Source organism: Ascidiella aspersa, chromosome 6 (genome assembly GCF_963924565.1).
Source record: "Ascidiella aspersa chromosome 6, kaAscAspe10.2, whole genome shotgun sequence".
Classification (NCBI taxonomy): domain Eukaryota; kingdom Metazoa; phylum Chordata; class Ascidiacea; order Phlebobranchia; family Ascidiidae; genus Ascidiella; species Ascidiella aspersa.
Window position 1 is genome coordinate 17,653,796 of NC_139452.1, and position 27,085 is coordinate 17,680,880.

The 27,085-nt window shown below is 37.0% G+C and overlaps 1 long non-coding RNA gene and 2 other non-coding genes across 3 annotated transcripts; all 3 read left to right on the forward strand.

The window, feature by feature from the left end:
• Positions 1-6,220: 6,220 nt before the first annotated feature.
• On the forward strand, positions 6,221-6,295 carry Trnaa-ggc (transfer RNA alanine (anticodon GGC)). The gene has a single exon. It is a non-coding gene; the product is annotated as a tRNA-Ala (tRNA).
• Positions 6,296-13,939: 7,644 nt separating this feature from the next.
• LOC146140563 (uncharacterized) lies at positions 13,940-20,504 on the forward strand. Its single transcript, XR_014501369.1, has 3 exons — positions 13,940-14,025; positions 15,550-15,671; positions 19,933-20,504. It is a non-coding gene; the product is annotated as an uncharacterized LOC146140563 (long non-coding RNA).
• A 916-nt stretch (positions 20,505-21,420) lies between these two features.
• On the forward strand, positions 21,421-21,495 carry Trnaa-ggc (transfer RNA alanine (anticodon GGC)). Its single transcript has one exon. It is a non-coding gene; the product is annotated as a tRNA-Ala (tRNA).
• Positions 21,496-27,085: the final 5,590 nt, after the last annotated feature.

Genomic DNA, 27,085 nt, shown 5'->3' on the forward strand with positions numbered 1-27,085 from the left:
AAACCTGTTTTCTTGAAAGAAAGAAAGAACAGGAATAAACAAAACAATGCACTTGAAGTTTAAATGTGATAAAAAGCTACATTTTGCAATTAAATGATAGATTTAGCTTCTTGTGACCAATGTTTGTAAGTGACACAAACACCACCGTTGACACAAACACCACATAAAAACACAGCAACTAACATTGCATGTAATTTAGGACAACCATGAGATATTGAAGCATTCAAATGAATTTTAGACAGTACAGTAAACACCCCTTTCGAATGAATTTGAACATCACCAATGGCTCATTTTGACGATGGTGCCTCTTAGTTTATATCGTTAAAGTTTGAACTTGTTTATCGACAGTTTAGGGCAGTGATTCTCAACCTTTTTCAGAGCAAGATCCGCATTTCAAACCTAAGGTTTGCAAGGAGCCGCATAAAAAACAACAGTAGGCATATAATTAAAAAACATTAAGAAAGCAACTAGAAAACAACAACTATACATTACGCTAGCCTAGGCTAACTAATTAACAGTGTTTGCCATAGCTTGTCGATCAGGACTAAATATATTGTGACGTAACAAACCACAAAATTATTTTAAAGAGCCGGATGGAAGTACCCGGTAACATTAGTACTTCGTACTCGGGATCCTTGCTGATACAATTCATTAATTCTTGATTTCTCTTACTTACTTTGTAACTAATTTTTCACTCGGTTAGAGAGCCGCAAAATGTTCAGTTGAGAGCCGCATGCGGCTCTGAGAGCCGCGGTTGAGAATCACTGGTTTAGGGTGAATGTGGCTAAATATTATTATTCATATTTTTCAATATTAATTTTGTTTTAACATTTTTCGCTAAAAATGTGTTTGCTAAAAAGTGTTGCTAATACAAGGACTGTATAAAAGTTCAACTCGGTAACGTCACAACTTTCGGAGAAATTGCTCAAAAACAATCTCGGCGCGCAAAGTTCGCCGAGGTGGCCAATCCCAGATAAATTGCATAACATATTAAAATCGACAAATATTCGCGCTGACCGCCATGGGCGTCCCCACGGGGGCATGGGGGGCACTTGCCCCCATGGAATTTTAAAATGCGATTATTAGTAATATTTGTGTAATATGTATTACGTATGGTTAAAAATAGTATACAATATCCATTGCCTCCAGTGGCGTATCCAGGGGGGCGGGAGTTCTTACCCCCCTTTTTGTAAGTGATATTATCGTTTTTTGTTCGTTTTGTCATGGTTTAACCAACTGTTCAAAGCGGCTTGCTTTAAGTAATTGGGTCACGCGTCTTAATCTAATGCGAATCCAAAATCGAGCGCAAAACGCCGTTTTTCGTCCTTTGCTTGGTCGACCGTAAACGCTGGATAGTTTTTATCTTTCGTTATTTGCTTAGGTTGACTGATAAGGGTGTATTCGACAATTCACAACGCTTAGTCAAATCTTCTTTATTTTTTTCTCGCTAAAAAACGTCGAGTTAGGCGCAGTATGTTCCTCGCTATTCGGTCTCTGCGCTAATATTCGATGTTGGTGTAACATCGACATTTGTTTAACTGAAGCAGATTCTTGAAAAGAGGTATAATGGTGACTGTCGTGCGCGTTTCAAAGTCTACATTTTTAAGTAATGATAGTTAACGCAAAATTATGCTCTTTAAGCATTCTTTAAGACCACGTGCTAAGTGTGCAATGGACACAACTTATTTCCCCTCAACTGCAGCTTGTAATTTAGCTGACTTGGCACACAGCTCGGCGCAGATGTTGCGCTAATCCTGGCATAATAACACCCGAGAAAAACGTTCTTCGTTTAGTATTGCGTTGGCTTGTAGCGTTACGTTCATAAAACTTGAAAACTTCGCTGCTGATAGTCGAATTATGTATGATTCTACCACAATTAATTACACATATTTCACGGTCTTGGTTTATTTTTTCGCCTGAAGTTAACAATTGCACACTGTGGTTTCGCAACTGGCGCCTGCCAGGATTGTCAACGTCGCACGTGGTCGCTTTTGTTGGACGTATTTAGCTGTTTCTGATTAGTTTTTTTTATGACGTCTTGCAATCACCATTCTATGACGTCATACTGTCACTGTTTTATGACGTCAATATTCATTAACGTAAGACGAAAAATAGGGGAATTCCCTAAGTTGAAAACAGGACCCCCTTTTATGAATTTCTGGTTACGCCCCTGATCGCCCCCCCCCTGGAAAATTTTCTGAGGACGCCCCGGAACGTTTGTTTTCTTTTTTTGTTACAACAACGACATGTCGTTGATTTAAAGCAGCAAAATATAAATGGAACAAATGCAGCAATGTGCGGCTGATCGCGGGCCAATAAAAGAAGTCGGCGGTCTTTGAGAATCACTAAGTTAAATCAATGGTAAAAAAAAAAAGTGTGAGTTTGTTCTTATAGTTATGAAGTTACAAGATTTCTAATAAGTCTCAATGGAACGATGAGATAAACACGCAGCGCTTAATAAGCCTCCTGTAGTTCTTGCCTCCAAGTAGTGTCGGAATATGTGTTGTTTGACGAACAAAAACGTCTCCAATTGTGTTGTTTAGCTGAAGAGCATGCACTGTGGCAATCCCAAGACTATCAATTTGACTGACGTGTCGGAATTCACTTGACGAGGGCGTGACGAAATGGTCAAAAGTGGTCCTTCTCACCGTAGCTTCCGTAGATCCGTTTCGCAATCTAATCTGTTAAGTAGATGATGCGCGAATTCTCGTATATGCATCAATTAAAGGATACAAATCTCTGTTGTCAGTTACCTAGTTGTAAACTGATCGCTCTCTAGAAAATCCCGAACCTATGCACGTTCCTTCTCAGAGGTAGTTTAGGACCTGTTGTATAATCTAGATCGTAAGATTCTAGACTCTCAGGGTAACGTTCGTGGCTATTTCTTCCGTGATAGCTTCTCTCTTCTGATGGTTGTCTTCTTCTTTCTGATGATCGTCTCCTTGAATCAGATCTTGATCTGGAAGTTCGTCTGCTAATTGGCGGTGTTCGTGGTCCCGGAGTCTGCTTTCTAAATTGTCTAAAAGCTGCACTCATAGGAACAGATGAAGTCAAAGGTATATTGCTGTCGCGATTCACAAAAGGGGGAAGAGTTTCCTTGGCTGAAGAACCCACGCAAGAATATGAACTTGCGGAACTTTTTTTTTTTTTTTTTTTTTTTTTTTATTAATAAAATAGATAGCGAAAAAACGAACAAGAAAAACAAATCAAAATAGTGAAGCTCTCAAGCAGCTAACGACCATTTACTTTTGTGTTTTGTCATACTTCCTCTTTTTAAAGCCGAATATCGCTCGGAAGTTTGCACAGAAGATAGCAACAGTAAAAAGCGTAACATAGTCGGGACAGTGTCGGCATATTTACATTGATAAATAACATATCGCGCGCATAAAAGGACACAATTCACAAATGTTTTGCACGGTTCGTTTTTGTGCACTCCAAAGAGTAATTGCTCGCGGGAAAAAACACACGATATTCGTAGTTTAGTACTTAACCACGCACGTTTTCCCAGTATAGACACGTAACAGGACACAAATAAAACAAGTGGTACAGGGTTTCCGTAGCCTTTTTGCAAAAAGTACATTCGGTTTTACCAAACGAATAAAGGGAGTCATTTGTAACAATTGCGCCCAAGTTAAACTTTATCTCAGTTTGTTTTCGATTGTTGAATTGTAGAGGTTGCGGTAAATTTTCTCCCATGGCAGACGTGCCCTCCCGCAATTTAAGGTCCAGTGCCATTTTAATTGAGCTTTTGGAGGAAAGAGAATTGTTGTTTGTATTTTTTCGTAAACCGATTTGGTGGAGTTATACTGCTGGATAAATAATTTTAATGTTGGGGTTCTATACGAATGGGACGTTGTTGCGCTACCCGAATCCCATTCTTCTGGGAGACTCGATATTCATTTTATGAATTGGACAAAATCTGTGTTGTTAGGTGCAAAGTTAAATTTATTTACTAATGTGTCATATTGTAGATACTCGCCGTTTCTATTCAATAAATCCTGGTGAAAAATTATATTGGAATCTATAAGTGACGGCATAAAAAAAACATTTGAGCGGAATTTTACTTTTTTGTTTAGCCAAAGCGGACGGCTGTTTGACTTTGGATCTATAATTTCCAAGAGTTGTTTGCACGCCGTTATTGCGCAACGTAACGTTCGCATAGGAAGTATGCGCCTTTGTGATTGCATTGTTTTTTTGTTTCTATGTTCCCATTAAGAAGCGCTTCTAATCTGTTACCTTGGATAAAGGGGCCTTCGATTTGTTTCCAATCAGCTTCCGCGTTTTCGTCAAGTAATTTAGAGATCCATTTCGTATGTAAGGCTAACAAGTAATTATCTATATTGATCATTCCTGCCCCCCATTTGCAATACTCGCACTCAAAGTCTCTCTTTTCACCCTCTCACATTTGGACCCCCATAAGAATGTAAAGAGGATTCGTTTAACTTTTGAGATAAAGCATTTGGGTATATTAACCGGGACAACACTCATTTTAAAGGTTAAGATTGGAATCATGAGGGTCTTGATAACTGTTATTTTTCCAAGAAGAGAGAGACCCCCCGCGGACCAAATATTTGATACTATTTTAATTTTTTTCAGAAGTGGTGTGAAATTTTTTCAATTAACTCGGCGTCGTTACTCGAGCTAGTGGGAATTTCAACGCCTAAGTATTTGATAGTACCTGATGGCCATAGAAGACCACTTTGTTCCATGGGTTTGTGACAGTTTTCACGATTTGTTCCGATAAAAAAGGCGTTTGATTTGGACATGTTGACCTTGCAAAATGACATTTCGCCGAAGTTGTCGATAATCCGAAAGACTTCTGTAAAATCCTGATCACTACCCGATAGAAATATTGTAGTGTCGTCAGCAAATAGGGACACTTTAAATTCTTTGCCATTTATTGTGATGCCGTTTTGGCGGCCCTGTTTTAACGCAGCGGCAAGGCATTCAATGCACAGGACAAATAAAGTTGGAGGGAGAGGGTCTCCCTGGCGTACGCCACGTTCAACGTTAAACGATTTTGATAAAAAGTTGTTGTTAACAATTACGCACGAAGGATTTTGGTAAAAACATTCGATCAATTTAATAATCTTGTCCCCGAACCCGAAAGCAGCTAAGGCTGTATATATGAAGTCCCAGTTTACCGTGTCGAAGGCCTTGAACATATCTAAAGACAGTATCGCGCCAGGTATATCGTAACAGTCGGCGCAGTCAAACTTGCGGAACTTATTGGCGAAAATTCAGGCAACGGGCGTGAACGCCCTCTTCCGTCTGCTTGCTGTAATTCGTGAGAGCTAACCCGCGAATAGCCTCTCTCCGCTTGTGACATACGAGCACTCGTATTTTCTTCTGGGCTAAATAGCATCTTTTATTGATTTGCGACTCTGTTTTATACCGAAATCAGTAGGGAAAATTCTGCGAAAATAAAGGAAATTACGTAGTCATTTCTTACTAGTAATGAAACATGCACACATATGTGTGTTAATAACTGAGATCTAGCTCTTCTGAAGCTGCTCTTTGACCAACGATTACGGCTTACGTATATAATTAGTACACCGAAAGCCATTGCAGACTCCACCGAAAGCCATTGCAGACTCACCAAATCTGTTGATCTATGATGCAAGCAGGGCAGACTAGAAAAACAACTAGCCTGCAGTGAGGTTCGAACTCGGGACGACCTCCGGTCAAGCCGGGACCGTCGCTCTAACAACTGAGCTAAGCAGGGTCAGAGAGGACCGAGTCGAGAAACAACCATACGCCAATGCTTGTTCAATCTGTTAGTACAAGCAACCTCATTGAAGGGGATCCACAGTACCATATCATTTATTCAATGAAACATGCACACATGTGTGTGTTAATAACTGAGATCTAGCCCTTCTGAAGCTGCTTTTTGACCAACGATTCTCACTGCAGGTTTGTTGTTTTTCTAGTCTGTCCTGCTTGCATCATAGATCAACAGATTTGGCGAGTCTGCAATGGCTTTCGGTGTACTAATTATACGTAAGCCGTAATCGTTGGTCAAAAAGCAGCTTCAGAAGGGCTAGATCTCATTATTAACACACATATGTGTGCATGTTTCATTGAATAAATGATATGGTACTGTGGGACCCCCTTCAATGAGGTTGCTTGTACTAACAGATTGAGCAAGCATTGGCGTATGGTTGTTTCTCGACTCGCTCCTCTCTGGCGTATGGTTGTTTCTCGACTCGCTCCTCTCTGAGCCTGCATAGCTCAGTTGGTAGAGCGACGGTCCCGGCTTGACCGGAGGTCGTGAGTTCAAACCTCACTGCAGGCTAGTTGTTTTTCTAGTCTGCCCTGCTTGCATCATAGATCAACAGATATACGTAAGCCGTAATCGTTGGTCAAAAAGCAGTTTCATAAGGGCTAGATCTCAGTTATTAACACACATAGGTGTGCATGTTCCATTGAATCAATTCTTACTATATTTGATTACATAACACCTTAACACGTGATAAAGGGCGTTGCCACTCTGCCTTCTTCTACAGCTTTTTTGACGCGAAAAAAATATATAATTTTTGCCCGAAATACGGTTTAAACAAAAGCCCTGACTTCATACAAATGATAAACAATGCAACGGAACTAGCCAACGTATATCTAATACTAAAAATCAGTGTTGTAAACAAGTCATTTTGAAATGACATAAGTCCCAGTCAAGTCATTCGTAAAATAACTTAAGTCCAAGTCAAGTCTTTTTGAATAAATAACAAGTCAAGTCCAAGTCCAAGTCACCAGTTGCCCAAGTCAAGTCCCATTTATATCATAGCTAGAGCATGTCAACTTCAAGTCCAGCCTTTGTCAAAAAAATAAAACTTTAAATTATGAAAAACAACAAACTCCTCCGATTATTATGAGCAACTTGAGTAAAAAAATAACATAAAAGCAACATATAACAAGCAAATTATTTTATGTGCATAGATTGGGACAAATAACGCAATTTTATAAATAATTGCTTACCGTAATTAAAACAATTTATTTTAACCCAAGTCATTTGTCCAAATGACTTAAGTCAAATCAAGTCATTTGCCCAAAAGACTTAAGTCAAGTCAAGTCATTTTCCCCAAAAGACTTAAGTCAATTCAAGTCATTAACTTAAGTCATTACAACACTGCTAAAAATATGCCATGTTTACAGAATGACGCTTTAAAACATATGATGATCTTGCTAGAATGTCGGCAATGGGCTTTTTATAAATATTATCCATGACGACACTTTAACAGCGATAAAAAACGAATTATTTGTGATAAACAATGTGCTGCTACAGTTATAATGTCTTGCATAAATATTAAAGTACCTCCACGCAAACGCAACACGGCCTACGTCCTGGATAATTCGAAGTTTTATTGTTGGGAATCCCCCTCATCTTTATAAGGACTGTGTTATCCTACTGCCGCATTTTCGCGCCATTTTTAAAAACATTCGCTTGAAGCATAGTTGCCATTCTTTAATATAGATCTAGATGTTTAGGTTTGACTCGATGTAGGATTATACAATCTAGAATCTAGATGTTAGATGTGTTTTTTTAGATTATTATAAAAAATATGTCGCTGGTCTAGAATCCTACCACAATTATTGAATCAACGCACATTATTTTGGGTTGGGCGCGAATTAGCTTTTGGGTGTGGGTGGGTCAAGTATTATTATATTCAATAAATTTTTATTATAAGAATACTTGACCCAACCTATCCCAAAACGCTAACCCGCCCCCTAATCCAAATAATTCACGTTGTGGTAGGCTTCAAGACTAGCCCAAAAAATATTGTGTAATCTAAATTGGTTACAGATTCCGCACGGATACGTCAAAAATTAGTGCAGTTCTAAGCAAAAAGGTCTACGGAAATTAGGGCACCATGAGGTCTTCGAAAATACACTAATTTGATTAACAAATCTGCATAAAAAGATTAAATTTATTAATAACCCCTCTGGTATCTTTAATTAAGACTATATAAAAAGCGGTCGCAGCTGCATATTTTGTAAAATCTATTCAGTTGTGCAAACTTAAAGTTTTTTTTGGAAGTAATTAATTTACAATCCACAAATTTTAGCAGTTACTTAATTAACAACACAATTTTAAGCTGAATAAAAATCCACCCTGCTCAATATTCAAAGTTTCTTAACTGGATGAGCAATTGACTTGCATCGCTTCATCCTTGTTCGCCCAAGTTATGCTGTATAGCACTTTTGTAATAGGGTAATAATTATTTTTTTATTATCTAGTACATACAATATTTGTGTACATCATATATTTAAACGTTTGAAAAAAATTGAAATACTTTAAGACAACAAGTGCAAAATGTCAAAAACAACACAGAAACCAAGTAAGTAAAACTTAGATGGATTTGTGCTCCCCTGTTTAATGTACAACATTTCTGCAAGATAAATATAATTATATTATATGTGCTTAATTGTAGATTGTGATTAGGGATGTTCAAAGTAGAATCCCAAGGTATTCTAGAATACTAGGTTTCGAATCTAGAATAACGAATCCAGAATAGCGAATTCTAGTATGTTTATTAAATTATTTTAATTATTTAACCTCGATTTTGTTTGGGGAAGAGATTAATCTTAATCTACCCTACAGGGCCCACAATCACAGCTATAAATCGCCCAAACAATTTGCTAACATGGGTACATTATAATAAAAAAAATCTCCCAAATGTTTAACATTCTTAACAACTGTCATTTGAAGCAGTTGTGTAAACTGTAATATGTCAACTGTCCAGGTTTGCCAAAACTTATATTTTTGCCAATCGTGCGACTGCACACAAAATGCACACTGCACACAAAAGTCTTAAGCAATTCGGTCCTGTTTTTTTAAGCATTGTCGGGTCTTGGGGCTTATTTTTTTACTAACATAATCTGTTATGCAGTCAAATAATGTACTGCAAAGAATACAAAGTTACTATTGACTTAACGAATTCTTGACAATTACACTGCGCATAACTGCAAAACCTCGCTGAATATTGGCCTAAAGTTGACCTTAAGTAACCATATAGCGCATTTTTGCACGTTTTACAACGTAATGCTACTTTTGCAACATAACGCATTTAGAAAAATTGCGAACTCCACACCAGACATTACACGTTGATCGCTCGCCCAATAACGCTTGATTGACACTTAATTATTAGACGAACGTTATCACGAGACGCGGTAATTGGTGGCCCGAAAAATCGCTGACACTGCACTACCAGGTTACATTTAAAGCAAGCACTATAAATTGGTCGCCGCGGCGACAGGCCAACTTACCACACGCGTTTGTGCAATTAGGCGCAACAATCGGCGGGAAAACATTAAATTATATCGGTTCCAATTACTCGAAATAAACGGCAGAATTGGATTCGAATCTCATTTGGATTCGAATCCAAGGATTCGATATTCTACTTTGAACATCCCTAATTGTGATATTGGATTAATATTGGTTGGCCTCAGAGTTGGATGAATTGCTTGAGTTAATTTAGATTATTCTTTAAATTTTTCTTTCTGAATCAAAGTCAGTCATTTTAGAAGATGTTAAATAAAATATATGTTTCAGAAATTCCAGTATGGCAGAATTCAGTTTTATTTAAATACTAGACGAAATACCCGGCAGTGCCCAGGTTAAATAGGGTATTTATTGTAAAAATAATATGCAACCTTTTGCAATAAGCCCGATATATTATATGTGACATGGGAAACATGTAGATTGTAGACTAACTTGTTAGCATGTGGGTTGGTTGTCCCTTGACTATTTCTTGCTGATTTTGCACTGCCTGATTTATCTTAAATTGCCACCAACGGTCATTTTAACCGTAAAGCTAATTCTAATTCATAAAAATGTGCCGTTTAATCTTTTTCGCTCATTTGAAATTTAATTGCTTTTTAATCAATTTCAATGTTCATGTGATTTGTAAAAAACAAGAAACAAATTTCTCTCTGCGCAGCTAAAAAGTAGGTTTTTTACCACAAACATCTCAATCTAAATTAGTTTTCACAACTGAGAAAATTTATCGCTTCATAGATGGCATTGTTTGGTTCAACATACGTGTGTGAACGAGTTTTTCTCGAACTGGGGTTCATGAAATCCCCTCATCACTCAGGACTAAGTAATGTCACACTTGGAGAATGGATTTCGGGGTCCCGATTTTAAAATGTTTTTGTTGATTCGCAAAAAACTAAAAACGAAACGGTTTTCATTTTGTGGTGGTCACTAACAGGTGGTCGACGAAATATACAAGTGGCCCGTGGTCTAATCCGAATACACATATTTGTCGGCAGTATGAAAGGATGCACAACCCTGTTATAAATCATTGCACTGATCTACGTGACTGTGAATGAGTGTTTTATTTGAAATGGTATAAAATGCGTCCAGTAAATACTTTCTCACAATTAAAATAGGATGCGGCCAGTGATTGGATTGTGCGGGTTCGCACCGGTTCTATAGAACCGTCTCTCTAAATTTTGAGATCACGGAACCGGTTTAGCATTGGTTACTGTCAATAGATTTTCTTATCTAATACACCAATTTTTGAGATCCAAGTAGCTCATTTGTATTATCGTAATAGTCAAGTTCGCACGTAACAGTTATACCAAAGTTAATAGAAAATTGTTTGTTGAAATTAGAGTCACACAGTGAAGTACAACATACCATAGTATGGATAGTGATTTTTGGCTGAATAGATATGCTTCGGAGACACAACCATAGCGAAACGAGGCGTGAAAATTTTTTGCATTTACATAGTTAAAACAGCCCAAAATATAGTTTAAGCCTTAGGAGAAGCATGGCCTGCTACATCCTTGATATGCCGATGGGAATGTCATACCTGTCTATTTAACGGGAATGACGACTATCATGATTGCTTTTTTACCTCAATAAAGAAGTAAAATCAAAGTAAAACTGCAAATACACAACAAAGTCATCCAGGCTTTACAGATGTTCAGTTGATTTTTTTCTTCATCAGTATGAGCCTGTTGCTTGTACCTTATTATGAAAGATATAAAACTGGTGTGTTTGTCTAACTGTTTATACCATTAAACAATATTATTGTATTTAAATTAAAAAATTGACAACCTCTATTTTGGGGGTTTTCAAACTTTTGATGCCTCACCCCCATTGGCTTTATTTATCGAAACTCTTGCCAAATGTAATTATGTCAGCATCTATATCACAATCGAGTTATTATTTCACAATTTTGAATTGGATAAAAGTGAGTTATAGTTTGCTAGGTGTAAATTCATTACCATTCCAGAAAATAAGGTTTTTACATAGCACAACAAATGCGGCAGTGTGCATGGCGAGAAATGCATGAATATTTTTTAAAATTATACAGTAATCTGGCCGAAAAATAGTATAACATTGCAGTTATCAAGTAGTACAATACATTTATTAGGTATAACATTTGGTTTGTGAAGGAACATTTGTCAAAAACACATTTACAAGTCACTTAAGTTTTTTTCATTTGTGATTTTTGGCTTTTTTGTCCAAACTTTGACACACAATTTCTATAAGAAAACATTGAGAACCATGGATCAATTTTGCATGATAGACTTGTCATATCTTAGTAAATATGTGAACAAAATTTCAGTGCAAATTTTCACTGGGGTCATGGGTAACCAGGTTATTAAAAGGACCCCACTTTTTTCTTCACCTGTAAAATAATTTGGGTTGTTACCTTTTTCAGTTTAGAAGTAATAGGGCCTCAAACATGTTCAAAAATAGAAAAATTGCGCCCACTCTGCAGACCCCCCCCAAACTAAATGCTTCATTACTCTCACGTATCTCAAAAAATTACGCTCAAACTCTGCAGGGGTTTATCATATAGGATAGTGAAAAGGTCTGTAAAATTTAAGGAAAATCGAAGAGGTTGAATTTCTTCCCACACAATTTCTATAAGAAAACATTGAGAACCATGGATCAATTTTGCATGATAGACTTGTCATATCTTAGTAAATATGTGAACAAAATTTCAGTGCAAATTTTCACTGGGGTCATGGGTAACCAGGTTATTAAAAGGACCCCACTTTTTTCTTCACCTGTAAAATAATTTGGGTTGTTACCTTTTTCAGTTTAGAAGTAATAGGGCCTCAAACATGTTCAAAAATAGAAAAATTGCGCCCACTCTGCAGACCCCAAACTAAATGCTTCATTACTCTCACGTATCTCAAAAATTACGCTCAAACTCTGCAGGGGTTTATCATATAGGATAGTGAAAAGGTCTGTAAAATTTAAGGAAAATCGAAGAGGTTGAATTTCTTGACTGTGTGAATTGACATGGAATGGCCCAGTGCTCCTCAACTTTTTTTGCGCCAATTAGAAATGTGTTAACCGTTTTGATGCTTTTAATCTGGTTAATAATTTCCTGCATTATACAGACATTGCATTCTTACAGTGCTGCTAAATCCTTAACCCCTGATTTTAAATATTTGGTTTAAAGACAGGAGACCTTTGCCAAGCCTTTCATCCGCAAGCTCCAGTGATATTGATCATGAATCTGAGAGTGACAACGACCTACCAGGTAAGTGGATACAGCATATAAATTTATGTGTTGTTATTACAACCATGTGATAAAGATAATTAAAGATCAAACAAAATAGCGTTTTTTTTTCAAACCCATATGAGTGGGCATTTTTATTATTTAAGGAGATGTTTAGATTTTTTCTTAAAGTGTAAATAAATTATGAAAATAAATCTCTTTCTAATAGAGGCGCCATCTAAGTATTTCCAAAACCTTATTTATAATATATATTTTAAACTGTTTGTCGCTCTGTCTAAAATTGTAAAACCACCGGACAGCATGATCAAGTGTTTGTCAATCATAATATGCACTTTTTAAGGACAAAAAGAAATTAATCACAAAACAATTTGCAGTTCTTTGGTTGTTTCTCGGCCAGCTCCCACTGAGCCTGCATAGCTCAGTTGGTAGAGCAAATGTCTGGGTTTAGCCGGAGTTAGCCTGGACTTGCATACAAGGAAATCATGATTAGGCCGACTAATTTCGATAAAGCCTTCATGGGGGCAACATGTGTACTATGTTATTTGTGCCATTTTTTTGGATAGTGCGTTTTACGATAGAATGTTCATTTCGCAACTTATCACATTTAGGAAATTGTGAAATTCTGCTCCTGACATCACACATTAACCTTATAGCATTTGTTTGACACCTTAAAATGATTCTGCAAGTAGTTGGTTCCCGGAAAAAACAGTGACATTCCACTACTTGGCTCCACATACAGTAAGTACTGTAAATATTTCGCCACAGAAACAGGCTAAATTCAAAATTTCCACTTGAGTGTGTACAATAATGAGCAACCTTTTCTCAGTAAAATAAAATAATAATTCATTAGAGGTTCATATTACCTTCTATAAACGGCATAGTACATCAATATATTCTACTTTGCACATTTGTAGCTGTACATAGTTATCAAGTAAGCACTGCACAAAATTACCCTTTTATTAATTAAGTAAATAGCCAATTTTGGAAGGGTAAATAAAATCTGAAAAGCCATTGTGGCCTTGGCTATTACATAATATGGTGTTTAACTCTTGTGTAAGATCATCTATTTTCTATTTGTTTTGAAGCTATTGAAAATTTTAGTCAATAAAAATGTGTATATATTGTTTAATGTTATTCAATTTATTGCTCTCCACTTTCAATCTGGAAGATTACAAAGCAAAACAGACAAGTAGTAATATTTTATAAGCTGGGCACACTCTTCAGAAAAAAGCACACTCTTCACAAAAAAATTGCACACAGCTAAAGTGGAATTAAGCATTTTGACAGGTTGTTTGTTTCAATGAACAAACACTCAACAAACAAACCATAAAACTTTCAAAAATAAAGGTTAGATAGGAGTTTAGAATTTATAATCTACCTTCAAGCCAAACTTTAGCATTTTTCTGCTCCTGGTAAAAAAAAATTATTGGGACTTTCTTTGTTTTATACTAAGGGCCATCAAGATCTCCAGTTAAAAAAATAAAATCGAAGAAATTTGGATCGGCGAAACGCAAAGGAGAAAGGCCATATAAAAAAGGTGGTTTACCTGTTTATTAGAGGTATCGGTATAAATAGATGTTACTTTTAAAATATGCAATGTTACATAGGTAATGACTAGTGTGATTATTGTACTTTAAAATGGGAAAAAAATAATTAAAAATGTTTGTTACAAGTTTTTACATATAAGGATTACAACAATTTAGACAATTAAATGTTGCATGAAGCAGTGCATTGCTTCATTTAAGCAGTCGAGAGATTGCTGTTTGCCGCTAAGTGTGCCGCGAAGCTTTTTGTAATTTCGGAAAAGAGAGTATTTGTATTACCAATAGGCGGACTCCAGCCATAAGACCGAGATAAGAACAACACCAACGTCAGAATAAAACACAATTCGGAATAAGGCCAAAATAGGACTAATACCTAATGGTATTAATACTGTCTAAATCGGGATTAATCCTAAATTCGTCGGAATAAGGCCTAAACAACACTTAAACTAACCCCTAACCCCACCCCTAAATACATTACTAACTCCCCTAATAATTTCAACACTAACCCCACCCATTACCCACCAATAACCCTAAACAAAACTTAAAATCCGGTGCCAAAACAGCGGCACCCTAACGGCGCCGGTCAGACTAGGGCGTCCAAACGTAGTCTCCATAACGGCCGATGCTAGACCGATAGCCCCCGATTGTCTCATACCCTCTACCCACAGGTTCGGGCGTTATTTAGGCCTTCTTCCGGTGAATTTAGGCCTTATTCCGATGAATTTAGGACTTATTCCGATGAATTTAGGACTTATTTCGATGAATTTAGGCCTCATTCCAATGAATTTAGGCCTCATTCCAATGAATTTAGGCCTCATTCCAATGAATTTAGGCCTTATTCCAATGAATCTAGGCCTTATTCCAATGAATTTGTGCCTTATTCTGAGGAATTTAAGCCTTATTGCGATGAATTTAGGACTTATTCCGATGTATTTAGGCCTTGTTCCGATAAATTTAGGCCTTATTCCGATGAATTTAGGCCTTATTCCGATGAATTTAGGACTTATTGCGATGAATTTCGGACTTATTCCGATGAATTTAGGCCTTATTCCGACAGATTTAGGTCTTATTCAGACGATTTTGATCTTATGCTGCACTGGATATTATTGCGTATTCGGCTATATTATGTCGTTGGTCCTAATACTATGGTTTTTATAAATTTTTCTGCTTTAGGTATTGTTGCTTTTTAGGTCTTATTGTGTGTTCCCCAATAGGCATAGACGCAAGCATTTTAAACTTCAATTTACCAGGTATTAATATTAAGACATTTGAATATAGTTTGTCGTGTGTTAAGGGCGGATGTAAAAACACTCTATTGTTTAATGGTAAAAATAAAGGCCCAAATAGACTCTATATGTTGTTCTGTTAAAAGTGTGCCACGAAATAGTTAAGATTTTTTTAGTGTGCCGCAAGCGAAAAAAGTTTGGGAACCACTGATATATTGCCATGTCATTTTCTAAATTCATTTCTTTTTGACAGACTTTAATGATTAGTAATTGTTGTGACATTACATTTAGATGTTCAAAAACAAAAATCAATGGCGTCAAGGATCCCATTGAACACGGGTGTAGCTGCACAAGTGAGGGCTCTTCAAGAAAGCACAAGACTCTGTATTCGGCGGCTACCATTCAGTCGACTTGTAAGAAACCTTTTATTATTTATTTGACCATGCTGGTGATTTATAATATTTTATCCCATGATCTAAAATCTATCTGTGGGGGGCATGGCGATTGGCGACTCAAATGGTGCCATTATAGAGATTAGAGATTAACAAACTTCTAAAGCTATCCTGCTTAAGAAACGTTGTTATTAACGCATGAAAGTTACGTCATTGGTGCGCATGAAAGGTACATCATTATTTGAATTTAGAAAAAGACGTGCTCGGGAAGGGCGTTAAATTTATCATACATTTGAGTAAAATTGGCCAAAAATTCAACCTGATTAAGGACATTTTACTCGATGTTGTACAAGAATATGCATAAAACAAATAACATTCGTGTAAAACGCGAAATAAATGCAGTTGTTTTAAAAAGATTTCCTTGAAATGACCTATAGATGGTACAAAGCAGGCTGGCAGAACTTTGCAAGCTTTCTGGTCACAATCATTTTTGACCTAATTTATTTTGTTTCTTGGTCGCTTCTAAAGTTAATTATTGCGTTCCCCTAAAGAATGTATCATCAACCTTCCCGTGTTTGGGCGATAAACAAGTTTATTAACAAGTAAATTAGTTAACAAGTTGCGGCGTAGGCGCAAATGTTTTGTGACATCAACAAACTCATAAGGGCTTGCCAAAGTACAATCTGGGGAGGTTGGTTCACACTAGACGCGTTTTGCGTTACCGAAAAACGACGACGCCAAAAGCGTGAAAACGCTTTCGGTTGCGGAAAATTGAAATATTTCCACTCAGTTGCTTTTGGCAAGAAGAAAGGAATTTTGCCGTTAACGCTGGCAACGTGTTCAATGTGAACTGGATGACGCTAGCGTTTTGTGCCAGACGCGTCTAGTGTGAACCAACCTTTACATAGCTATTTTGGGGCGAACTTGTGTGCAAACATGCAGCTAAAAATCAGATTAAAAAGCGCGAAAACAATTTTTGTATAAGTGAGAGAAATTTTCAAAAAATTTTTGGATAAGTTGAGAGAAATTTTTTTATATTTCCCTAAAAGGTTAAAGCACATATCCCTTTCAAAAGGTCACCGGTTTAGTTTGTTTTTATATTTTTTTGACGTCAAAACACGCGCCTTCAGCATACTTACCCTGGTATAGTACAGTACAACAGAAAATAGTGATTTATGGCCAAAGCTAAATGGCTTTTTCAGTATGTTTAACCAAGCAAAATTGAGGTAGACTTCGCAAAACAACGTACGAGTTTGTGAATTTTCATTCTTGGGTCAATATCGCACAATATATTTATATTTTTATTTGTTGGAATAAAAAGCCGTATGATGCGACCAGGAGCGTATCCAGAAATCCAAAAAAGGTGGGTTACGAATTTTCAACTTAGGGAATTCCCCGTTTTTCCGTCTGACGTTAATGTCGTCATAAAATAGTGATTGTAATGACGTCATAACTAAATAAAAACGGGTAATTCCCTAAGTTGAAAATTCAAAACCGGCCATTAACGTCCAGCAAAAGCGAAACTTTAGACGCAAAGAACAGGTGCGTCGTCAACAATCCTGCCAGGCGCCAGCTGCAAAACTGTTTCATATGCAATTGTTGACTTTAGGCGAGAAACTAAACCAAGACCGTGAAATATGTGTGATTGATTTTGGTAGATCCATGTACGGGAGTGCGCTAAATTGCAAGCACGTCTCTCGCCACCTGCAATATTAAACGAATATCATTTTCCCGGGTGTCATTCGATTAGCGCAACATCTGCGCCGAGCTGTGTGCCAAGTCAGCTAAAATACAAGCACGTCTTGCAGATTTACACACACGGATATTAACGCAGACAGCGAACAGCGAGGAACATCAGCTGAAAAAAAACGAAAACCGCTTGATATATTGTTTTTAATTGTCAAACACACTTGCTGATCAACCAACCCGAACGAATAACGATAGAGAAAAAAATCCTGCGTTTACGGTCGACCAGACAAGAAAAGAAAAATGGTGTTTTGCCTTTGATTTTGGTTTTGCATTAGCTTAAGACGCATTAAAAGCATTGTCGCTTAGGACGGTGAGTGAAACCCTGACAAAAACGAACAAAAAACGATAATATCACTAACAAAAAGGGGGGTCCGGACACCCAAAAAAATTTTTTTTTTTTTTTTGGAAACGAAACAACTAAAACTCAGTACGAAGTAACAAGGAAAAATTACAGTTGGCACACTTGTAGATCCTCTTGGAGACGTAGTGGACATCAAGCTAGCGCCACTGTTAGGGTATACCGGCGTTCTCTTGGATTGCTTGCAAGTTTGGTCTAAAAACGTATTATAGTTGCATTACATCTAAAGAACTGTATGCTCTAAGTCTAAGAGATAAGCTGAAAGAGAAAGTGCAAAATTGATGTTTTCTTACTTTTGAATAGTTTTTCATTTAGCTGCGGCGCACATGACAACCTTTAGTGACGCAGCAGTACACCGCGGCTTACAAGCGGGGTTAAGCATTGATTAGACCAGACTTGCAAAAAACTTTTGTTATATGGAGTTGCAGTTGAGTAGTTTGTTTGACCCATAACACCATGGTTAAGTTTAAAAGCGCCGTGAAACGTATATTTGCCCACGTAAACGATTTTTTCTTTGCTTGTTTTGGTACCTTGCGATGTGGATAGGCCCTGCTCCATATGACGCAATATAAATAATGAGAACACGAGATACATTGTGGCAAAACTTAATTTATCTTAACTGTGACTATAATATAGTTTTGCTTTGCTGAAACGATCTGTTAAAATTGTCCTTGACCCTAAAATACTATGCTAACATTAATAAAATACATATATCGATAGATTAATACTAGCAAAATACCAGACGCTGGTAAGTATGACCCCACCGGCCCTGACCTGCCACGTGTGGACCACTAGGCTCCACAGAAATATTGCGAATACACAATACTTTGTTATGCTTTAAATGTAACAAAGGGTTTTGAATTTTTTTCCTAAGAAAACATTTTTAGGTTGTACGATTGGTTCTCATCCTTGATTGTAGCGCCCCTTCTATAGGCTTTTAACAGTTTGTGCCCCCCTGCCTATTTTTCCGAATAAATTAGTCATGGGACGTTACAAGGGATATATCCTAATGAAAGTACATATTGAGTTAACTTGCGAATAACTAAACTAGTATATGCTTCTAGTCCCCGGAAGACTTCCTCATGTTCCCTGTTGAGAAACCCTGTCCCATATCTTTCCTACCTTTGGCAAAGCTCCTAATTACAGATCGTTTTTTAACCAGTTTAAATACAGTTATCTTAAGGTAACATATCCTGAGTAACATATTTTTCGACTCGCATATTATCACTAAACCAACGCAAAAGCGAAGAATAAACTCTACAGCGTTGTGCTTTTAGCGGCAGGAGTCGTGACTTTTTAATATAGCCTGTCACTGGCACCTGTCACTGCGCAATAACAGCCGAGTTTATACCTGTCATTGCGAACTTCTATGTATTAAAAGGCGTACTAAATGCAGGCCCGAGATGCCCCGAAATATTTTTTCGAGTTTCTGTTTTTTCAGCAAGTGTTAAAAATGTGTTGTAATTTTAACTGCGGTAAAACGCCAAACAAACTGTTTGCGTATTGCCGTGTTATTAAAAGTTTAAAAGTAATGTATGTTTTACAACCCAAACTTTTATCTTGGACACAGGGGATTAAAGTTAAAAACTTAATAGCATTTTTTAAATATTGGTTTGTTGAAAAGAAAGCCTATTTATCGTGAAAAAGCTTAATCAAATTAACTTTGAAAGGAAAACTATTATTAACGAGAAAATAACCGTTAGTATCATTTTAGAAGAAGCAATAACCAATAAAAACACCTTGAAGACGTCAAGGCTAATCATTATACCTAAATAACTTATCAGCTCTATATTTTACTAATGTATAACAAGTTTTGAAAGGGACTGAATCGTTCCTCACAATTTTACATTTTATTTTTCTAATAAATCAGACGAAATTGTGTACTTTTCCTATTCTATATCAATAGTTCTCCCGGCCTTCGCGACCCCCACCCCCTCTGCTCACTGTTCTAGGGGCGAGTGATATGTTTTGAAAACCCTAATATAGATAGCTCGCCCTAACCAAATAAAAAATATATGCATTTACTGTCAAAAACCTCCAAAAGCACCAATACGTTTATAAATAAAATACAGTATTATTAAACGGAAGTAGCAAAAAAAAAGTTACGAGCCTTCCTCACTTTTAGTTTAATAAGACGCATAAGGTTAAATACTACCCGAGAAATATTTTTCATAGGTGCGTGAGGTTCAGACGAAAATTCAACCTCTGGTCACTCACTGGGAACGAACCGCGATTATGATGCTACACGAAGCGGCAGAAGCCTACATGGTACGATTTTTTGAAGATTGCAACATAACAGCGCAATTTGCAAATCGTGTTACTATAAAAAGGAACGATTCGCAGTTCGTTCGCCGAATGCGTAATCGCTTGAACACCTACTAGGGATTGTTCGGCAAGAATGTTCGATACTGTGTTGATATTTCTTTTCATTACGTCTGACACTAGAGGAATTTTGTAATACAACTTTGCTAAGCGAAAACATTCCAGCTAAAAGGGTAATCATTTGTAACAAAAATATTTTAAAATTTACGTTTGTAACATCTTTATAAGTTGTTTTGATTTTTAGTTGTCTTTTCTTAGGTTGCGTCGTCGATCCAAATTTGTAAACGGTATTTTTTGTCTATTGTTCTTTTTAGCTTAAGCTCACCTCTAACGACGTTTTTCTGCTTTTATGTTTTAGTTCTTTCAATTGTGTTTATATTTTCAATATTGTCTTGCTTTAATAAATACGTTCTTTTTTATGTTGACTAGCCTACACTGATTTTTGTTAAACAAAAGGTTTGTCTTTCATATTGAAACATGCAGGTGCAACTTGTCGATGTGGTAAGTTGCGTTGTGGAGGTTTCGCAGGACTACTATATAGGTGCACCAATTAGGTATTATTTACCAAACTTTATTTTAATATTTGTTGCAGCTATATTAGTTACTTTGTGGCGCCATTGACCGCAAAAAAGGCACAACCTACTTTAGTATGGTATTAGTATTAAAACAACAGAAACACTGCTGCACATAGTTTTCCGTTTTTGTGCTTCTATTTTGGCAATACTGAAAAACTGGATGTCGTGGTCACCTTAGAAGCACCACTATAAGCTGTGGCTGTTTTGACAACTTAAATTTTGAGTAACTTTTAAGGCGTAACAACAGACTGTGGGCATTGTGCGGTAAGTTAAAGTTCCTGTACTATAGTGATCTACGTCAAAGGCGCACAATTGAATAATAACCTATGCGACCGCGGGCCGTATACAAATTTCTTCTGTCTTTTGTGTAAAAATTTTGACTTCTGAAACTAAAAGTTTACAAGGTTTTTGTGTTATTGGCCAATCATACACCAGATTAACTAAAAAATCCGGTGGTGAAGTAATGCAACAAACCTTTCAGCTAACGAAAATATTATAGTTGTCGAAAGTTAAATAAACACCTTGTGAAAAATCGATTTTTTAATAATTAGCTAGAAAAATTTTAGTTCTTTAGAAGCAGTTTTCCTTCTGTGTGCGTTTGATACTAAACTGTTTAAAAACAGACGTATCTAATTCAAAAGGGTATTTATCAAAAAGGTATCAATCTTTTTTGGTATGATTATTTGTCTAATTTTAAATGTGAAAATCAGGTGGAACTTTTAATTAGCATTGGCGCATGGTTGTTTCTCGACTCGTTCCCTTCTGAGCCTGCATAGCTCAGTTGGTAGAGCGACGGTCCCGGCTTGACCGGAGGTCGTGAGTTCGAACCTCACTGCAGGCTAGTTGTTTTTAGTCTGCTCTGCTTGCATCATAGATCAACAGATTCGGTGAGTCTGCGATGGCTTTCGGTGTACTGTGTTACATATTAGGCCTTAGGTTATATTAAAATCCAGGCAAGCTTGCGCACAACCGTGCTTTATCAGGTCCGAGTAAAAATGAAAGAAATTAAAACACACGGGAGTAGCGCGGGTAAAAGACTATAAATAGTTTCAACTCCAATAAATACATAGACACATACAAAATGTGGCACTGACGCAAAAACAAGTGTGAGTGAAATAAAAAGGTATTAACTCGATGGAGACTAAAGGGATGTCCGATACCCTTGACATTTTATTCCGACACCCGATAATTTGGCCAGAAAGTGTAGCGCGATTTGGTCCGATACAACATTACGTAATTAGCCTACCAAGGACATATGTAGCCATTCCCACTCCCCCTAAAATATTTTATGCTTCTTTTACCAACCTAAATGTAAGGATTTTGCGCGATGTTTTGCACATTATAAGGAGTTGTGTGATATTAAAAATAAATGAACACGGCCTACCTGTTCTAGCCTTATTAGTACAGTGGACTCAGCACTCCACGAAATGGAACTTCTTCTGTATTATCTCTAGTGAACGCAATTCTGCTGTTTGTGCTAATATAGAATGTATTTGCAATATGGCCATTGTATCGTGAGTAACATCTATCCAACATATAAAACAACATAAAAGCAATGCATGATTTTTGCGCTTCGTGCGAACTATCTGTACGTTGGTTTCCGTGCAGCCATTCGGATGTGCAGACAGTAGTACTAATTTTTCCATGGGCCCAATGCGCCAATTTTTGTTCCAAGCAAAGTTTTTCGATCTTAAAACCCAATAAACTATTTTTCCAACTTCGCGCTTTTTTTTATACAAAAATAAACGCATTGTAATTGATGTTGCACTGAATATGTGATAATGGAAATCACCTTGACCCTTGTCAGATAACTGTAATTCGTAATAACAACAGAATACTCTAGCAATGCTAGCAATTCAGGTGAGACACTATTTAAAAATCTTACCTTTAAATATAGAGTTAGCTCCACCAGGAACATATCAATATATCGAAATCGCTCTTCTGGTGTAAACGAAGTATAAACTGACGTTTCGACAGCAGATACCAGCTGACCTCAACAGGTTTAATAACTTAAACGAGAATGCGTTTTCCAGTATATATATTTAAGAGTAAAAATAAATAGACTGTACATAAAAGTAATACATCTAGACATCGATGAACTATGCGACAAGCTGTGACGCGACGGAGTCATCCGTTGCAGAACTGCGCATCGTCGGGCAATAGTGCGGTTCGGAGTCTAGAATTTTACAGTTATATCCCAAACAATTCCTTGTCGAAGTTCAACCGCATGCTCTGCCGCCCTTTTGTGGCGGACATCACACATGTGTTCAATTTTCCTACTATGAAAGGAAAGTTTAGTTTCTCCTATGTAGGTTGCTGCTAAACAACCTCCACAGGGAATTTAATAAACAGCCCCTTGGCGTTTTTTCTGGTTTAACTAGGTCTTTAGGTAAAGGTAAAATGTTTCCAAATTTCCTGGCCGGTTTGAAAGCTTTTAAAATGTCGCGGCTTTTCAAAATACGTTTTAGTTTTTCTCCCAGACCTGGAATATAAGAAATAATAGCCAGACCTTTCGGTTCTAGTTGATCTAATATATGGTTAGTTTGTTTTTTTTGGGCTTGAACAACCAGACTGGGTATCCGTTTTTCTTCATGGCCTTTTTGACATGTTCAATTTCATTAGCTACGTCCGTATAACACCTTGGAAGATAGTTTACCTGGCCGGTTACGGGCAGTTCCGGATTAACTAAGTGCGGGGCCTGTAGCAGTTTACAAATAATAACCGAGAAGTCATTGAATATTATATAGATTTGATTTACATTCTGCAACAACAGAAGTCCAATGTAGTGTTTTATTTGCAAGGAGAAATATAAAACTTCAGAAATATCATTTCAAAAGTCATTTTGATACCGTTATAGACAATTATTTCAGATAGGTTCAGTCAGTAACTTCAGAACGTCATTTTCAAGAGTTAAATAGTGCAGCAGCTCTTTCCCCAATGTGTGTTTTTCAGACAGTTTTTGATCAACTTTAATTTAAAAAATGATCTCTCTCAACTACATGTTGTTACCATTATACATAGAATAATGCGTAACAAATTGTTAATTTTAGGAAACGACTAACCGTTAGTATTACGTCACATCGCATCAGAAGTGGCGTCGGACTCGGAACTGGAGTAAGACCACGTAAAACTAGTCCCGAGTCCGATAAATTTTAAAACTGATCTTGCCGCCAACTGTAAATTTTTAAGGCAGAATAGCATATGATGAATATTTTCCAGCCATGTATTGTGGATGGATGAATTATTTGACACTCTTATAGCCTATGCGGTGATTGCTAAAATTGAGTTACGTAATTGTTAAAATACAGGCTGTAGAGTCGGAGCGTGATTTGGGGCTCGACATAATCGCACATTTAGCCGAAGTCGGACTCAGGATTCGGGTTATTTTTAACCGACTCCGCAGCCCTGCTTGGTATACTGGATGAAAAGCGTCGACGTATACAGTATTTCCAAAGTAGCGGGACCGGGCACGTTGTGTTACTGACAGCACTCGATCAAGGCAGTTGCCTTCAGTGGAAATTTCTGTTTTTTTTAAGTTTACAATAATTGGGAAGATAGGCTACAAGAAGTTGGGACTAGTAATTTAATATTACAACTATAATATTGTCCTATGTCATTCCAGTTTGCAAGCCAAAAATTAGGCTACTTACCAACTATGCTATGTTCTGTTTAAAAAAAATGTCTTGCTCACCAAGCGCGGGGCAGCTGCTCCATCTGCTACTATGTTAATCCGGTCCTGGTTACGGGTGATTAATGAGTCCAGAAATGAATTCAGCCTTTGTTTTCTGTTTCCATTGCGAATTTTATGGTTGGTTCCAAACTGTTCGAGTGGTCCAGAAACTGCTGTGTCAGATTGGCTTTACGAACGTGTCTTCAACGCATCTTCGCCAAATGGAAACAACGTCAAACGAGACCATGCTTGATCTTCTTGTATTTGAAGGCTAGTAATTTTTTCAACAGAATCAATTGAGCTTCTAACGTGGTATTCTGTTGGGCTATGTTTAATATTAATGAGATAATACTTTCTGTAGTGTTCTAGTTAAGAAATAACAATTCAATTTTATTCTCTCTACAGTAAGAAGTTCAACAATTTAAACCTGACAAACGCAAAGTTTATTCGCCCATGACGGACGCTTTGCCTACTTGAATTAGGGTCGACAGATTGATTTTTTTATGAAAAGCTAAACAGTACAAAAAAGTGCCAGAAAAAATCGAACGTTTATTAAATATATAGTCGTTCTGTGTAGCACGTCAAAACGTCGATCTATTATATATTCTGCTGGAAGAGCAACACTCCGTTATATAATATGCCTGGCAACAATAGCTTTTTTCATATATTTTTATATTCAAAACACATAAATGGCAATAAATAATTGGTTTAAATCTCTTTGATTTAGAGTATTTAGACCAATGTTCTTTAACCGGGGTAAACAGTGCACCCCAGAAAACGGTACATCACAAGTTTTTTGAAACAAATGCTTTATTAATTGAGTAGGGGTGTGTAACCTTTTTAGAACGACTTGCTAATACGCCTATCGGCCTATCCCTATAAAACCACGATCCAAACAATACACTTGCGTCATAGTGTTACAATGAGAACGGCAGTTTTCGAGCGAATAATGCACTAAACATGACATTAAATTCGACTAAAGTGGTTGTGGTTGATAATGAGTACTCATTTAATTGCCTTTTGTGCCTTGATGTATCAATCTTACGACTACAATGTAGATACTACATTCATATAGAATTGTTCATTGTCTCTGCTTCTAACATACGAGCACTTCAATTGGTTCCTTGAGTAACAGACAACACTTTATTTGATACGGATCTTCATAATAATCATAATTTTAATGATTGTCAAATCATATAACGCTCAACCTTATAAAGAAGTTTAAAAAGAGATCTGCATAAAGAAGGCAAGATGTACATACGCAATAAAATGGTTATTTGTTACATTATAATACGTAGGCGTCACGTGATAATTGGGCGGTTCCAGCTAAGCTTTTTCTCTCGACTCTCTTATACACGGAAATAACATTTTTGTCCCAATATGGCTAAAACAAAAGCCCTTCGATCGACAACGCCACGTAACTGGCCAAACGCATATTCGATTCTAAAAATACCGAATTGTTGACAATATTGCGAATTTCAAAACATGCGTTAACTTTAAACGGATGTTCGTATGAGCCGGCAAGCCCTGACTCAATGAAAAATGGTGTTTAGAAAGCTTAGTTTGCAAAATCTTGCTAGATCGGCAATTGATGTTTTTTTACAGTATTTTTCCATGATGAAACATTTTACAGTGAAACAGCGATACAAGAAATGCTCTGTGATAAATAACAATGTGATGACGTGTCGCTACAAATCACTCCCTTTGCAAATCTTTTTTTCGTCGTTCCGAATATCAAGGAACGACTTTCTTTGCCAAATTATTTCTGTGAGTTATGTTTAGCTGTTGTGAAATGTTTGTGGAACGTTGGACGCGAAAATTGTTCGATCACATAACGCATTTGCGCAATTGTTTTTGGTCAGATTCCTGATTCCTCGAGAAAGTTTTCTCTTAGGTGCCTGAACTGGCAACCGAGGATTTTGATGTCAGCGTTCGCTGATTTGCTTGAAATTGTTGTGTCCTCGACACGCCATAGCATTGCCATGGATTAAGCATTTCAGGAAATCTGTGCGGCAGCAGGGGAAGTCCCTGTTCGGCGCGTTGAAATTCTGACGTCACCGGAAAGCCGTTCTTTTTGTGCGCTGCGTGTGGATCTCTTCGCTTGTCCAACGTTTGTTTGTTTTCTGAAAAATGCAAAATATTTTGGGGCAGATGTGTGTTCAAATTGTCGTGGGAGCATTTTTGTTGCAACACTTCAAACTCAGGTTATTAACATTTTTGGTTATAGTATATATTTATATTTATACGTATAAGCGCTTTAGGTTATATTTAAAGTTTGAGACAATTACTGCCATATATATTTACTCACGTTACACATCTTTTGCGATTAAATACAATTACATATATAGCGATATATTCATAGCGGTTACACATTTTACTGTATTGACGATACATACAATGATTAAATGTTATAACAATTTACAACAAGTGAACATTTGTGGGACAGCGCTCGAGCAACGTGCATTTTCATTCGACTGGCTCGTCGAGGTTTATCATAACTTGATTTTGGCGTGGCAACTCTACGGTTTTTGGTTTCTGTTAAGAGGGCAGGCGTCGTTGGTAATTTCGACCGCATATAGGTCTAGGCGGATAAGAAGATTTTCTTATCGTTGAAATGGTGGAATTAACCACCATGATATATTTAGGGTCAACGTAGCAACAACACGCTAGCGATGAAAACTCGTGCTCGAGCAAGCAATAGGATATTTGACGTTACCGAAAGTCATTGGTAACTTGCGGAATACATTTATAGCACTCGGTG